The following is a 15,929-nucleotide window of genomic DNA, read 5'->3' on the forward strand; positions in this document are numbered from 1 at the left end:
TAAATCAAGGTTTGATATTAATTATTTGAAAAAGTGTCTAATTGAAACATCAATGTTGTCAAATTTTCACATCACCTACTTATTACACTTGACATGTTAGTTATACAGTGCCAATGTCCCAAATTTCTCCGTGCAAACAAAGTTTGATTTTTACATCTGCAGTTGTTACCATAGAGATTAAATGTAGAATATGTAGTACAGACAACCGGCGTCAAAAGGTGATATCCTCTTCAACTTGCCCCATACACTCGAATGAGTTAAACAGTACATGAATTGGCATATGGATAAAGGAAGTCATATCCCCAAATAACAGGCTAACTCAAACCCTGTTGTGAAAAATATTTACACATCTTAAAAGTAAAAGATTTAGGCTTCTCTAACGAGGAGTGTACTTCCAAATATTTATCTGAAACAAACATTTGAATGTTCCTTGTTAGTACCAGTATGTTCAAGATGTAGTAAGCTTGCATATCAACTAAGCAGGGGCGGAAAATCCGTTACGCTCGCGGATTTTGCGGATTTTCGGTAAATTCGCAATCCACGATATTCGCGAATTTCCCGCAAAATCCGCAAATTCGCACGCAGCAGATTTTTTTCCTTTGCGGTGTAAGTTCGCAATTGCGAACATGTAGGTGCGGCGGGCAGCAACAATCTCGCACTCGCGAAATTACAAAAATTGCAATTCTGCACAAGAAATCTACTAGCAAGCAGCATAGACCTTCTGAAAATGATGATTTTTATCAGAATAACTCCTCAGGTTGACATTTGCCTGCACTTTTTTGGATTTGAGGCCTTTTGATTTTCTTTGTATAACTTTTGGATTAAAAATCAACTTTCTCATATAAGCTTGGTGGGGCATTACAGTTGCTGTAATGCTGTTCTGCAGAAAAACAAGTTTTGCAAAAGTGAAAGCAGGTTCAAAAGTTCAAACTCATCATTAGTAACCGTTCCCTGTAGTGCTTCCTGACAAGGGCCCCTCCAGAATTCAGTTGCTAGTTGCAACAATTGTATGACACTGCTCTGACCCTCACAGCAGGCTCATAGAATAGCTACAAGTAGGCCACAAAGGTCCTGGAAAAAAAAATTGCACTGCAACAGAAAGCAAATTACAGATAAGGAAGCAGGTGCCAGACTGGAATTTTAAAACAGTGACACATTAATAAATCAACCCCAAATTAATTCATGTCAGTTGAAGCAGGCAGGTGTGCTTGCTTTTTCCCCCCATAATCTACAGTGATGATGAACCAGAGGGTGGCATAAGGCATTGATGTACCAGAGGGTGGCATGGGTGAAACAGAGGGTGGCAGGGGTGAAACAGAGGGTGCTGGGAACCTGTGATGATGAACCAGACGTAGAAACAACATAATCGTGACCGTTGCGAGCCGACATATATGTTCGCAATTGCGAACTGTTACAAAACCCTCGCGAACTGGCAGAAATCCTTGCGAACTGGCAGAAATCCTTGCGAACACACAAAAAAAAATCCGCAAATTCGTGAGAATTCGCGGATTTTGCGGATTGCGAGTTCGCAAATTCGCAAAATTCGCCAGCGCCAGATTCGCAAAATTCGCCTATGCCAAATATCAACCCCCACGAGGGATTGGTCATCAGCTCTTACTTTTATAAATGCCCATTAGATCTAGTTAAGTGTACCTCATCCATATACTCATTGAGGGGCATACATCTGTGCTGGCTACTTATTCCCTCAAACACACAGCCATTGGCTCAGATTCATTCTGTTACTTTGAAGTTTTTACAGTAGACACCCTAAGTTCAATGGGTATGCCCAGGCATGCCTTCTGTGCTCACTGTGCCATAGGACTCGAATTATACCTTACTGATGAGACCGAATTATATTGAAACTGGTCTGTGGTTTCTGGCAGTTTGGAACATACTTTTCCCATGAGGAGCAGGGTCAAAACTGATTGGCATAAGGTGGGTCTTTATCAAGAGTGGCATGGTAGATAAAAAATTATGGCTTGGAAGGTGGCCCAGAGCAATTGTCAGAGGTTAAGCTTAAGCCATACATTCCTCCACCAGCTTGTTGATTTTGCAGTAGTTACTTTTTCCCTGTCTCTTCATTTCGAAGACATTATGGAAAGAATATCTAACAATAGCCTTTTATTTTCTGATTAGGGCAGATCAATTGTTCATTTTCAATAATTACTAATATCATTTTTTTTTACAAAAATTAATTTTATGTTTTTTTTTGTGTATCATTTCTCTGGGAAATCAGTAGCTGTTTTTTTTTGTCTACCACTAGGGATACTGATCTTGAGTTCCAAGATTCACGTCCTGATCTTCCTGGTGGTCATGTCAATATATCTCAATTTGATCATATAAAGCAAGTCTTGGCAGCTGTAATTCTTGTACTGTTGTTCTTTTCAATTATTGAGGACTTTCTTGAAAACAATTAGTCAAATAAGGGTTGTCATTTTCCTTACTTGTGACCTTTTACAAAAAAGAATATACATGAATCTTCAATTGGTCCACTGGTATACTGGTATACGAGGGTGGGGTCAAAAATCGGTTTGAATGGAACATTCTGGGCCTCATTTATGAAAAGTGATGCAGCGATGCGTCACTTTTCACTGCGCACTCCTTGCGACACCAATGATACGTCATATTTAATGTATGACGCATCATGTTGCAAGGATTTACAGATACGTCAGTATTTCTGACGTATCTGTAAGCGCAAAAGTGATGCATTGCTGGAGTGTGTCCCAAAAGTGACGCAACTCCAGCAATGCGTCCTTTCACATGGGGAAAGCTCCATGTGAAATGGCTTGCGTCAGTCTTACGCCTGCTATGAGGCAGGCGCAAGATTTTGACGCAACAGCATCCTAAAAGTGATGCAGTGAAATCTCATAGATTAGAAGGCTTTTTGCGGGGGAACGCCCCCTCTGCATACATTATACCTGACGCAGGTATAATGTGGGGCAGGGGTTTAAAAAGTGACGCATCTATCTAGATGCGTCACTTTTTAAATATGGCGCAACAAGGCGTACATTTTACGCCGCTGGTGCATCACAAAAAGTGACGCACCGGTGGCGCAAAACTGACGCAAGCCCTCATAAATAAGGGCCTCTGTGATTTTCGATGCATGTGAAAGAAAAAGCAGAGCAGGAGAAATATCAATACTTTAGGTTCTGCTTTAGTAAGAGCCTGTGGACACTTGATACCTTCGTGTTAGGATCACCAAACTCAAATTTCATTACATGCCCAGAGCATACAATGCGTGAACATATTCCAGAAGACTGATCAAATAATATAGCATGTGAATACAATTCTACTGGTGTACCTTAGAATCCTTGAACCTTGCAATGTAGCAATTGGGTGCCCAAAATACCAACAACCCAAAAGATTTGGAGGAATGAAAATAATCCATGTTGTGCAACTAGACGTTAAGAGATTAAAAGTTAGAGGCACAATCATCTCTCCAGTCTATAGTTCCTTGAAGCACATGCAACAATATCCAAAGGCAAGCTTGCTGTGCAGATATGTAAGATGCAGTCATGCCGTTTGGTCACGTGGTTAGGCTGGACAGAGACAGACGCCTGTAGGTCACGGGCAGCAAAACACTCATAGGCAATCATGCAGTTTACCTTCATAGTGAACATGGGAGCAGAGACCAGTCAGCACTGGTACATATCTCTACAGGCAGAATTGTCACTAGTTATTCGACAATTCGAGGACACTGGGTAGTATTCTGCTGACTTTGCCCTCCCCTAATCTTTACAATTTAGCAAGAATTATCATCCTAGCTTCTGTGAAGCAGAATGACACCTGTAGGCTTGGAAACAAGTGAGCACAAACCATACCACGGAGTACATTGGGTAGTATTTATGTGTGAATCACGAGTGGCGGTGAGAGTGTGCCTATGATAAGGCTTACAAGGTTCTGCCACATGACGAGAGTGTGCTTACACTTTTTGAATAGAATATACTTGGATAGCCAATGCAGATTGAGGCTCTGTGCACACCCACATTCGTTTTACTTATATTGTACTTTATTGCTTGTTTTTCCTAAACGGTACAACTTTGTGCAGGTGACACAGCCTGCTCTGAGTGGCTAGCAGGTTTACTTATTGTTTACCGTCTACATCGCTTTATATACACGTTGGCCTAATTTTATTAGAGTATATAGGGGACACCTAGGCGTCTCTTAAGTCCTGAGTCCCCAGAGAGGCATTTAGAAAGGGTAGAAACATGTTGACATTATCGTTGAGATCTATAGGTTGCTAATAGCCCATCTCTTCCCCATATTTTACCTTAGTGTCAGGAATACAATAATAAAGATCTGATCTACCTGCTCCACAAATTTCAACCAACTTCTAATCCCTTACAAAATATTCTCCACACACAACTCTAGGCCATAAAGCGATCTCCTTGGTCGTCCTACCTTGCAACTTGGTGAACTACCGTAGGTGAGTGGTCTGAGACCCTTTTTATGTAAAAATAAGTTATTAGAGTTAACTAGAGTTGAAACAGAAAATTACATGGAGATAAATGGATCGCTACTTTCTTAAAAGGACTTCAGTACTTTTGGATGGTTATTGACTAATAGGAAGGATGAACTGTTGGTCCCCTTAAAAATCAATCTCAATATCTTATTCTTTTGGTGCATTTTTGTAAAACGTCATCCCAGTATTTTTCAAAGAGCCTATTCTCAGGTGACTCTGTGCCTGCCATTCATCCACTTTCGTTCATAGATACCAATGGCTTCATTTTGGGGGAGAATCCCAAACCTACTGGTAACAGTAGTTACAGGATGATTTGGGATGTCAAATTCCAGGGTAAACAAAGCTGGTAAATTCTCCAGGTAATAGGCTGGCTCAAAAAGGGGAACTACCATGAAATCCAAGTAAGTACCAATGATGCCATTCATTCTTCGTTTGGTAGGGGCCAAACGGGTCAAATTTGGGATATTTCGTTATTCATGTTTTCTGCAATTAATGATTCTGGGGGTGGGGAGGGGGTTGGGGTGGGGGGCAGGTCATTGTTTTCGGGAGAAGAATATCAAACTATACAATCTGTAAACTATAATTCTGTATCGAAATCGATCATGTGACTATTCTGTCGCTTTTTGTTTGTCCCTGCTCAAAGCTTTCAGAATGGTACTTGCTGCACCGCATTCTACTCACGTCTCTTATCACAAATCTTCTAAGTCTGTATTCTGTTTTTTTCTGTACAGATTTTCAGCTAAGACATCCAGTTTATCTTTTCCGAAGTAATTTCACCATTACTTCACCTGCCCTTTTGTTATTTTTTGACACATTATACTCATATTGTGCACAGATTTCTATGAGCATTCATGGATGGAAGGGGCACGTTCTAGCACCTGTCATGGACTGGCATAAGACATTGACATAATTATTAATGATGTATTGTTCCTGACAGGGCTACTAGCTTCTTTTCCATTCCATGGATGAATTCAAGATCATTGCACACACTCTCCATTATCTGAAAAAGAGGGCCTGCCATAAGGATGCTCAAACTATTCCTCCTACATCAGACAATGTGTGGAATAAGCCTGTTTTAAAGGGGAGCAGCTGAAACACGTGCTGCTTTTTTGAAAGAAGGTCGTTCCCCAGCATTCACAACCTAAACATAAAAGACAGGTAAACTGGTTCAAAATTAGTTCACTTATGTCGACTTTTGCAGTTAATTTCCTGCATGAGAAATAGGAGTAGGGAACATGACTTATTCTTGATTTTGTCATTCAATCAGATGATAGCAGATCTCATAATAAACTTCATCGCCTCACCTGGGAGGCAACGTTGCATTATTAGACGAAGGGGGTAATGTAAAGAGTGGTGGAGGCTCTGTCATGAATATGCTTAAAATCTACTCTAACATCAGAGAACATGTTGAGTTTGTTAGGACAGATGAACTCTCCCCTGACCCGCCAAACCAATGGTTTCTTGACTGATTTAGGGTGGGATACCTGCATGGATTCCACTGATTTTGCTGGGTCTGCCCGTGGAAAGACTCCTCTTTGTGGGTTGCCCACCACATGGCTCCAGCTCATGCCAGACATCATCTGAGACACACAGGCCAAATGCTGGGAACTCAAACATTCGATGTAATAAACAGAGAGAAAACGTCATACATTTGAGGGCCATTGCTTAATTTGCTTTTGAAAAACATTTTGTCAAGTGGGGCTAAAACAACTTGGCATCTGCTTTAAAATATGAGCTGCCATCATTGCAACTGGCCCATCAGTGGCTACTTTGAAGGCAGTGGAGTCTCAAAAGGCCGGGCAGTCCTCTGACAGAGGAATGCAGACCATACCCTCTAGACAACTGGTGAGCTGGCAGGCCGCCTGCCCAACTCTACATGAACCCCAGCATCCACTTCCCTATCTGTCAGTGTTCAGTCTACTTTTACACCATTTATGAGTGTTTTTGCATGTTTTTGACAGGGTAGGATTTGCATATACTAGTGTGCCTCACAGAATCAATTAAAAAAAACAATCCTGTTCTAGGTATCCTACCATCAGCCAAGTGGATAAATCCAAGGGAGTGGGGATATAAAGGACGAACAGCCAGAGAAGACAGCATACAATGCACCTAAAAAGCACACTTTAAATCAACATGCATTCCAAATTCTCATTTAAGTCCAACCTATTTCATTCCATACTTGGGTGTCTATTATAAAATGAGTCCAGATAATGCCTTCTTTGTGCAAGGAGAGCTTGTATTGAGCTTCCTCTTTCCCGCTATGGCCGATCCCTATCTCAGACTTCCAGCAAAGGGCCCAGATGTCAAGGACTACAGCCATTAAACTCTGTAATCAGTATAACATTCTTTCATGGACGGACATCCTACACATTTCTGTCAGTCATTCCGCCTGTGTGGGAATATGTGGAGAGCACTGGTGCCGAAGGATAAATATTCCCATATGGCCAGTGTTACTGAGAGCCATATGCTTAATGAGTCAGAGGCATCATTTAGAAGAGCCAGTCTCTCTGGGGGAATTAGGGAGCAGACTTTGGAAAAGCAAGTAGGAAATGTAGCTGTCATGAAGCAGCATTGAAAAGAGGAAGGCATTTGGGAGGAAGGGAGTCTTATGTGATGAATCATTCTAGTGTTAAAAGAGTGTTAATGATTTAAGTTGGCCTCCCCTTAATACGTAGTCAAGGATTAGCAAGATTGGGAGCCCAGAGGGAAATTTCAAAAGTTTGCTCTGTAGGTAGTGTGATCTCTGAATATGTTTTCAGGGTTGGGTGACCCCATGCCGCATTCAGTCTATGGGTTTCAGACCACTTAAGTGATCAGCAAATAATGTTTCCTCCAATGCAAATGGTGTTATTCCTCCATAGGGAAGATTTTGTTTGAAGAGAATTACTTTCATATGTTTGTGAGTGTCACTGTCTTCCATTCGATGTTCCAGTACACTAGAGGAGATAGAGCTGATCCCACAGACGCTTCGGAATGCCTGTTGTCTCAGGCAGTCGATTCTTGGTGTAAAGAGGTCACTTCACAGTTGTGAGTAGCTCAACACTTCTGTATCTGCAATCTTCTACAGGAGGAGGTCACACTGATGCCAGCCAAGAGTCTAGGACCTGAGGTACACATCTTGGGGATCAGGACTCATTCCAGCAGAGGCCAACAGCATGGCTCAGGTGGGTCCATGCGGGTCCAGTTGGTACTTAAGGTTCCTATAGGTCGCACATGAAGTCATCCAACTGACTTGTGGAGTCACTCTCAGTAACCTGGGTTCAAGGTAAGCAGGTCCAATCTTCCTTTGTCAGTCAGCAAGGCAGTTCCTCTTCCTCAGACAGCAGGACAGTCCTTCTTCTAAATTTTCCACAGGTCCAGGAGTGTTCTGAGGAATGTTTCTGAAGTTGGCACTTTTATACCTAGTCTAGGGAATTCCCTGGCCTACTGCTCATACTAGTTCTGGTCAGTTCTTCACCTTCCACTAGGTCTGGGTCCAAACTGACAATTGCAGGGTAGGCCTGGTGTTAGGTTCTTTGTGCAGGCAGGGTCTTTTGAAGTGTAACCAAGGCAGGACACAGATCCCCACCAGCTGTCCTGTGAGCAAGACACTCTCCTCACAGCTAGGCCTTCTTTGTTGCCATGTCTGGAAGAAATACAAAAACTCCACAGTAGAGACATTTACAGTTATTAGTCCTTGGACACAGGCAGAAATGCACATTTGGTTTAGGACAGAAAAAGCCAACTTTCTAAACGTGAACTTTTTAAAACTGTATCTTAAAATCCAACTTTAACATCAAAGATGTTTTTTTAATTATAAATTCATTTGAGTGGAGACACCATGTCTAATTCTGATCCACTGAAGTTATCATTTACAGTGTACTAAGGTAACCCTGTGTTAGTCAATAGGAGAGAAAGTCATTACAACAGGTAAAAATGGCTTTAGGAGTTTTTCGCTGACAGGACATGTCAAAGTAAAACCCACATGTGCCCCTTTTGAATTACCATTTTAAATGTAGAACAGAGCCTAAGCGTGAACTTCCTTAGGTGGTCATGTTCTCACAACCTGTTTATGTTTCAATCCACTCTTCTGAATTATTTTCTCAAAGCAGTGAGGAAAGGTTTGCATCTGCTGACCTTCAGAAGGGAAAATAACCTTAATCCCTAAACTGCAATGAGGATTTGTTGAATGGTTTTGTGGTAATTGTTCAACTACTGATTCTTCAAAATGTAACAATTGAGGGTATTTGTGGATATGAGATATCTGAAATTTTAATAACCGAGCATGATCCCAGATTGAACCTCAGTGCACCTGAGCTGGGTGTGCACCGCACTACATCTTCCATTAACAAAGATTAAATAGTTTTCTGTGCATGTTCTAACTTAAACAGAGACCCCAGTAAAACGTGTAGAGCATCCAGTAAAACGTGCAGCACAGAGACATGGAGCAGTTGTTCACTTTCCATTCTGTACTTCATTGTAGTCAACTTCCTTTCCAGGCACTTGGAGGAGTTCTGAAGCACACAATGAGGAATGCTGCATTTGGAGTTTGTTCAGGCCTCTTCTAAGCCATGTATGTAAAGTATTAATGTTACTGTCATTGTGACCCATTGCTTAGGTGTCAACATAGGGCAATCCAGTCAGCACTTGGAAGAGATAGCCGGGACCAGTCCTTGTGTGAGTCAACCTATCAACCTCAACAACCATGCCTGTGCCAAAACTGCATTCTTCAAGATGTGCTGTAGTTACAGCACATCTTGAGTGGCACACATTCAGCCTTATTGTCAATGTACATGCTTTAGTTGAAAGGCTTCTCCAATGAGTAGCTCATGAGCATCTGGTAGCTATCCAGCGACCCATAATATTCTGTATATTGGCAAGTCTATTAAATTAGAAGCTTCTACTTATCTGAATTAATATATAGAATGCTGTGGAGAAAATAATTATCCCTTGGAGTACCCCCGCACTTGTTAGACCTTGTTCGTACATTACATACGGAAACCTGGTGTAGGGTGCTGCAGGGGGGTGAAAGGGGTCTCTCCGATCGCATTCCTTCCCTAAACGGCCTAAAACAGGGCTGTCTTTTGGCGCCTCTTTTGTTCTCCCTATATACGCAGGACCTACCTGCAGCCGTGTCTGCCTGCGAGGGTATCGCTCCAGTGATAGGGGGGGCCTCTATCTCCTGTCTGATGTACGCCGACGATATTCTTATTTTAGATTTAACACCCAAAGGTCTGGCAAATAGGTTGCAAGCACTCCATGCTTTTGCTGTTTCCCACTCTATGAAGATTAACATATCTAAAAGTAAAATCATGTGCATAGGGGGGAAAAAGAAGTGCCGCTCGGAAAATTTTGGGTGGAACATTGGCGGCCAAAAGCTGGAGGTAGTTAAAACTTACACCTTTTTGGGAAAAATCATCGCGGCTAATCTGAGCGAGAGGCCTCATATTGAACATTGCTCTCGAAAGGCCCTAGCACATGGTAAAGGCTTAAATTCGCTATACTCAGCGACCGGTAAAAGACACTTTGCCTGTATGCTTGAGGTATATAGGGCTAAGATCCCCGCTACCCTTCTTTATGGTATCGAACTTGTTGAGTTAAAACTCTGGGATTTCTGCCATAAAATTGAAGGGAAACTCTTAAGATCCTTGTCCTCCCTAAACACTAATTGCTTTTTGGCAGCGTGCAGACTTGAGTTTGGGATAAGGAGCAGCTGGGTGCAGGGATTATGTGCCCTGGTACGATGGGTGGCCTCTCTTGCCAGAGCAGAACCGGGGACAATGAGAGCCCTACTCAAAAGTGAATTATTAGGCAACTTTAAAGAGTTTTCACAACTTGTAAAGAATTTTAGAAGAGCTGTGACTCTTCTGAAGTTAGATGAAAGTACTTTGTTCCTGCATTCTCAATTGCAACTAAAAATCCTGTTAAAACAGGCATCGTGGGAACTATGCTTTCTAACAGATAAGAACGTAATACAAGGAAAAGGGGGTTGTGATCTTCTCCTTAACTCATATGTTGCCAAGAAAGCCCAAGCCTATGTTTTATGGAACATACCCCATGACATTAGAATATTATGGTTCCTTCTTCGCTATGACCTATTGCCATTAAATGTACTCCTTTCCAAATGGTATGGATCATCTAACATGTGCAATTTTTGTAATTCAAGTATACAGGATCGCATGCACGTTCTGCTGATTTGCCCTGCACTTCGCACTTTACGCCTTAAATGGCTAAAACCAATTTGCCTCCGCTTAGGTATATCTAATGTAAATATCTTTGTACAATCTTTATATTGGCCTCCAAATGAAATGTTCTGCTTCTACATTTTTAAATTTTTTAAAGGATTTTTAGATATTTATTAATACGTCATTTAATTAATTTGTGCCAGCTTTTGTTGTACTCTCGTTAATGAACGATTCATGGACTTGAATAACATATGTACATGGAATATCATGATAGAATTTGTAGTTGTTTTGAATTTGTTGTATGTCTTTTTATGTGGCCCTCGATGAGAGCCAAAACATAATAAACTTTGAACTTTGAATTAATATATGGATAACAACATTTTAAAGTGTGTAGGGAGGCAAAAATGTATTTTCAGAATGGATGAATTGATGTTTGAGCAGACTTAGTACTAATATTAACTTGGTGCCAGGTGCATTTTTTACATTAATGCTGGGAACTGTGCCTGGGTCTCTTAGACTTCTGGTAATCTTGCATATGGCGACCACTAATGTAAACTTGGCTGATATGGTCAGTATTAAAACCTTAATAATATTAGTAGCTCTGGATGGTTTCATTAAACATAAGTTGCTCTTACTACAGAAAAGGTCGGAGAACCATAGTAGAAGAAAAACATGGCCAGTCAATAGGAGTCCCTCATTTGCTTGGAGCATGCAGTTAAGGGGATGCCCCTTTCCAGAGTGTTGCTAACATTCCAGGCACAAAATGATTTCAGAGGGAGCTCAACAAGCAGAGGTGACCCCCATCTAAAATATCAAATTCCAAACAGGGGCACTGAAGCACTGAAGCAGATGGAATCGCCCACCTCATTCTTAGGACAGTTTCAGACATGCAGCATGTCTATGTTAATTTAATTGTAGACCTCTGTGACGTGTAAATAAAGAAATCATTGTCAAGGCAGGTAAAAACGCTAGTAGAGTAAAGGTGGGGCATAAGATGGGAAACAAATATTTATACAATATACAAAACACATCCTAAAGTTAGCGAGACATGATAATAGGATGACATTAGCTCGTAAAAGGCCGGTTGTCCATAGTATACCTCTCTTGGAGCAAAAAAGGACTTAAAACCTTTTATTGTAACACTCAATGAAGAGCAATTTCAGTTTCACAGTCATAACTTTAATTATTTGTGCAAAAAAAACACATTTTCTGCAGCTCTTTTTTAAAATAGTCTTGATAAAAGAGAACTATGTAACCTAGAAGTATTCCATCTTCTTTTAATGTCGGGAGGCTGATCAATACTTATGTATCCTGTAATTGCACTGCGGATATACAGATCAATATGTAGGTAGTGTATAATTACCTGGCTGGTATACTAATCAATGGACCGCAATTCCAATACAAGCAGCTTATTTTATGTTTGAAATTGAGAAATAATACCTGCACAAGCATCCACATGATAGAATGAGAAGTTATATGAAGTGGAGGCTCTGTAATTACTGCAGCTCTAATTATGTGCTGCTTGGTACTGTTCAAAAGCAAAATCTGCAAATAAATGTTATGTTACCATTTTTACAAAGAAGGCAAAATGTTTTTTTTTTATTTACAAGACCCACAATGCGACTTGGTAACATGTTACCAAATTGCAATAAATCTGTATTTGGAAGGGGCGTGCAAAGTGGGACCCTTCCAAATAAAGATTCCTTAGCATATGTGTTAATGTTTTGCAACCAAAATCTGGTCGTAAAACATACATTTTTTACCAGCAAATCAAAAGCAGTGGTAGCATGTGCAAACAGTAAGGAACACCGAAAGGACACCTTCCCCCTTTGTAAATGTTGAAAAAAAATTTTTTACAAGCATGCAGGGGACCACTGCCTGCTTATAAAAATGTTTCAAACAAGTTTAATTTTCCTTAGGTCGAGCCTAGCAGTGCGCATGCCTGCTCAGCGAGACTTCTTGTGTCTACTCTGTGTGGGTCTGACTCCTCCGACACATTGGATTGGCTTTTACGTGTGTCTTTCAAAAATAAAAGCACGCACATGGCTAAAGGCGGGTGCATGTCCCACCTTATTTTTAATGTTCACTCCCACGGCGTTTTGCCTGCAGGGGCGAGCAGCGGCACGCACAGCGGCAGCTGCATTCCTCGTGAGTTAGGTTACTATCTACACACAACACGCCATGCTTTTGCTTGAAATTTGGGCGCCACTTTTGCATATTTTTGTTGTTGAGAAGATTAACTATATAATCCCCTGTAAACATGCTCTTGAAGTCCTGGAATTATTATTATTATTTTGTTGAAGAACGGCGCATCACTTATTAGTTGCCGGCTCTCACGTCTTTTTCAGTTTCCTTGGAAAGGCTCTTCTTACATTGGGATTTTGCCTTTTCGTAGCACCCCACACCTATCATCCGTCCACCACTGTATCCTACATTGGCTGCTGAGTGCTTCTGTCCTGCTTCTGAGTGTGCACAGGCTCCCTCGGAGACCGAAGCCCCCTCTTGCTGCTACAGAGTGTCCTTCAAGACTCACATTATGGATTAGCCCCATGGGTGATGCGCCCTCTCGTGCTGGCCAGGGTCTCTCAGATGCAAAAGCATCCTATGTTTTGGTGGCGAGAGTGCTGCTGTGACCGAGTACCTGCACTTCTTTAACCTTAAAACATAAATGCCAACATATGCAAACACAAAAGAGGGGTGGATCACACTGAGCATTTGTCAAACATGAAGTGTGAACTGAATTTGCCTGCTTTCCTGTGACAGATGCCTTCCATGCCGACGGTAGACTCTCCCCCACGGAAAACCAAGACTCTCTGTCCACCCAAGACAAGGACAAGTCTGACATTGCCGTCAGCTGACGCAATTTTGCCAATGGCGCTCTGTGCTTTCATTTTACTGTGGCCCTGTCCTCACTGAGACCTGACCCACCCCTCCACCCCTTTGCCATCACAGCAAGCAACTGTGCCTCATCTTTGCTCCTAACAGGGCACTGAGGCTCAATGGCTTTTGCATCACTTTCCCCGGAGATCACAGTGCCACAGGACACCTTCATATGCTTCATGCACTGGGGGATGTGATGCATACCTGACCTTTAGCAGCTTGCTCACTCTCTTTTGACCTGTACAAGCTTCTACTGGCTTGTTCATTTTGTGTAAACACTCACAAAGAGTTCAGGTGTTTTTGGGACATCCCCCTCAAGCACCTCTTTCCCCTTCTCGTCCTGTAGTCTTCCCTCACAGCTTCTCCCTGAACCCCCTCTATGTTGCGCGTAGCCATGTGCTTTTGCATGTTTCAACAGCACCTCACTCTTTACCCTTCTAGCCTCCATGCACCCAGCCCTTCACCATATTGCTTCAGTGCCGCCCCTTCCCTCCCATTGTTGTTTTTGTGTGTACCTCGTCCTCCCCTTGTTGAATTTGTGTGCCCCACCATGCCCATCTTGCTTTTATGTCTCTGCCATCCTCCTGTTGCTTTGGTGACCCTCTGCCTTTCCCCGTGTTGCTGCGTGTTCCCATGCCCTACCCATGTTGCTTCACCCCTTGATCTTCCTGTTGTTTCTATTACCCTGATTGCTTTAAAAAGTATTCAAAAACGCTTTTGTACGTTTTATTTTTGATTACCGATCTTACTTGGATAAGTATCTAAAAACAGAAAGCGTCCATGTCATATGTCGACGAACATGCATGGTGCCTACACAAGGAGGCTGGCAGCTATGCAAAGTTTTTTTACATTTGACTTTAGCTGTGCTGCACAGCATTGCATATGTTGTGCAGCGTGGCTTCAAACCATTGGCGAGACCTATTGGCTTTGCCAATCCTTATTTTTAAATGCATTCCGTTCTTCTTTTAGAAAAACAGGCTACATTTAAAAAAAAATACTTTATTTAAAAGCAATCACAGACTTGGTGGTCTACTGACCCAAGCAGGGTACCATGCCTGTGACTTCAATCAATCATAGAGAGTCTCAACTTGTGACCTTCCTCATGCACGTTAATGTGGTAGGTCAAATGGCGACCCACCATGAACCAGAATTCTGTGAAGCAACCTATTATTAAGATGACAATGTGCAAATTGCACCAACTTATACCGAATGTATTTTAGGGCCTTCCTATTAAGAAATCATACACTGCAGATCGTTATTTGATACAGGCCACAGATTTCCTGGTCGTAAAACAACACGGGATTCCCAGTTTGGTGGGATGTTATAGATTTGCAACTTGCTCTGAAAAGTTCGTAAATATATGCTTTAGGATGTTTTTGGGTTGGGAGGAGAAGTGTGTAAGGAGGGGAGAGGAAAGGAACAATGTTGACCCCCCCCCCCCCCTCCTCCTCCAAGTGCTTAATTTGAGCTGGTGGTTAACGCTGGGGGACTCAGGCCCTTATGTTTGCGGACCGGCACTTATTTTTTCACATCAGATTTTTACTTAGGATAGGCTGAGGGAGAGAAAGACCGTCATAAAGGGAGAAAGCAGGAACTTGTAAGAGTGAGATCAAGAGGCAGGAAGTGTCTGTTAGTGTATTGACGAGGCATGAGGTGGATTCAAGAATACCAACCTTGATTTTAGGCATGCCAATGTTTAATTGAACCTGCATCCTGCTGCTCAGTAGAGCTTTGGCCAGAGGCAGACTTCCTTAGTAAAATTAAGCACTGCCCCTGCCAGCAAAAAATGGGGAAAAAGGCTTGGCTGCTTGAGCAGTGAAAGCCTCCTGCAATTCTTACCGCTAGGTGAACACCACACCCAAGAAACCTGGGCTCCAAAAAGAACACTGGGCCAATCAGGATCATGTTTAGGGTAATTTTGCTCTGCCTGAATCACAATCCCGGCCTTCATGTTTGCTGGTATATTGGAGTGATTGATTGTTGTGCGTACTATGTAAATATTTGCAATAAACATAATTAAAGCAGGAAGGAAAATAGCTCAGAGCATTTCGGGTAGAACACTTAAGATGCTGATATATTTTAAAAAATTTATGAAGTTAGCAATGTCGTTCATCCTGATTATATGCTCTCTCTATCAGTGTGCTCGTCAACGTCTCCTGTTACTAAACACTGCGATGAGTGAGAGACTCTGGAGAGAGGGAAATGTATTCTTGGGCAATTAGATGAAATGCGCATTGCTGTTCATTAAATTAACCTGCTTCCCAGGCAGTGACCTGCCTACATATAATGACGGTTTCCATTTGGTGGCTACTGGGAGGGGAGTGATTAGGATGCATCCGTGAGACGGTGAGAAATAACATGACAGATGGTACCTAATAGGACATGAGGCCCTGGAAGGTGCTGCAGAGTAGGGAGGTCGTTCA

At 42.0% G+C, this 15,929-nt stretch overlaps 1 protein-coding gene across 1 annotated transcript in view; it reads right to left on the bottom strand.

Annotated features, from left to right (window-relative positions):
* LOC147716912 (acid-sensing ion channel 2-like) overlaps nucleotides 1–15,929 on the bottom strand; it is a 1,907,803-nt gene that overhangs the window by 1,200,435 nt on the left and 691,439 nt on the right. The gene's annotated exons all lie outside the window — the stretch shown is intronic.

This window comes from Lissotriton vulgaris, chromosome 5, assembly GCF_964263255.1.
Source record: "Lissotriton vulgaris chromosome 5, aLisVul1.2, whole genome shotgun sequence".
Taxonomy (NCBI): Eukaryota; Metazoa; Chordata; class Amphibia; order Caudata; family Salamandridae; genus Lissotriton; species Lissotriton vulgaris.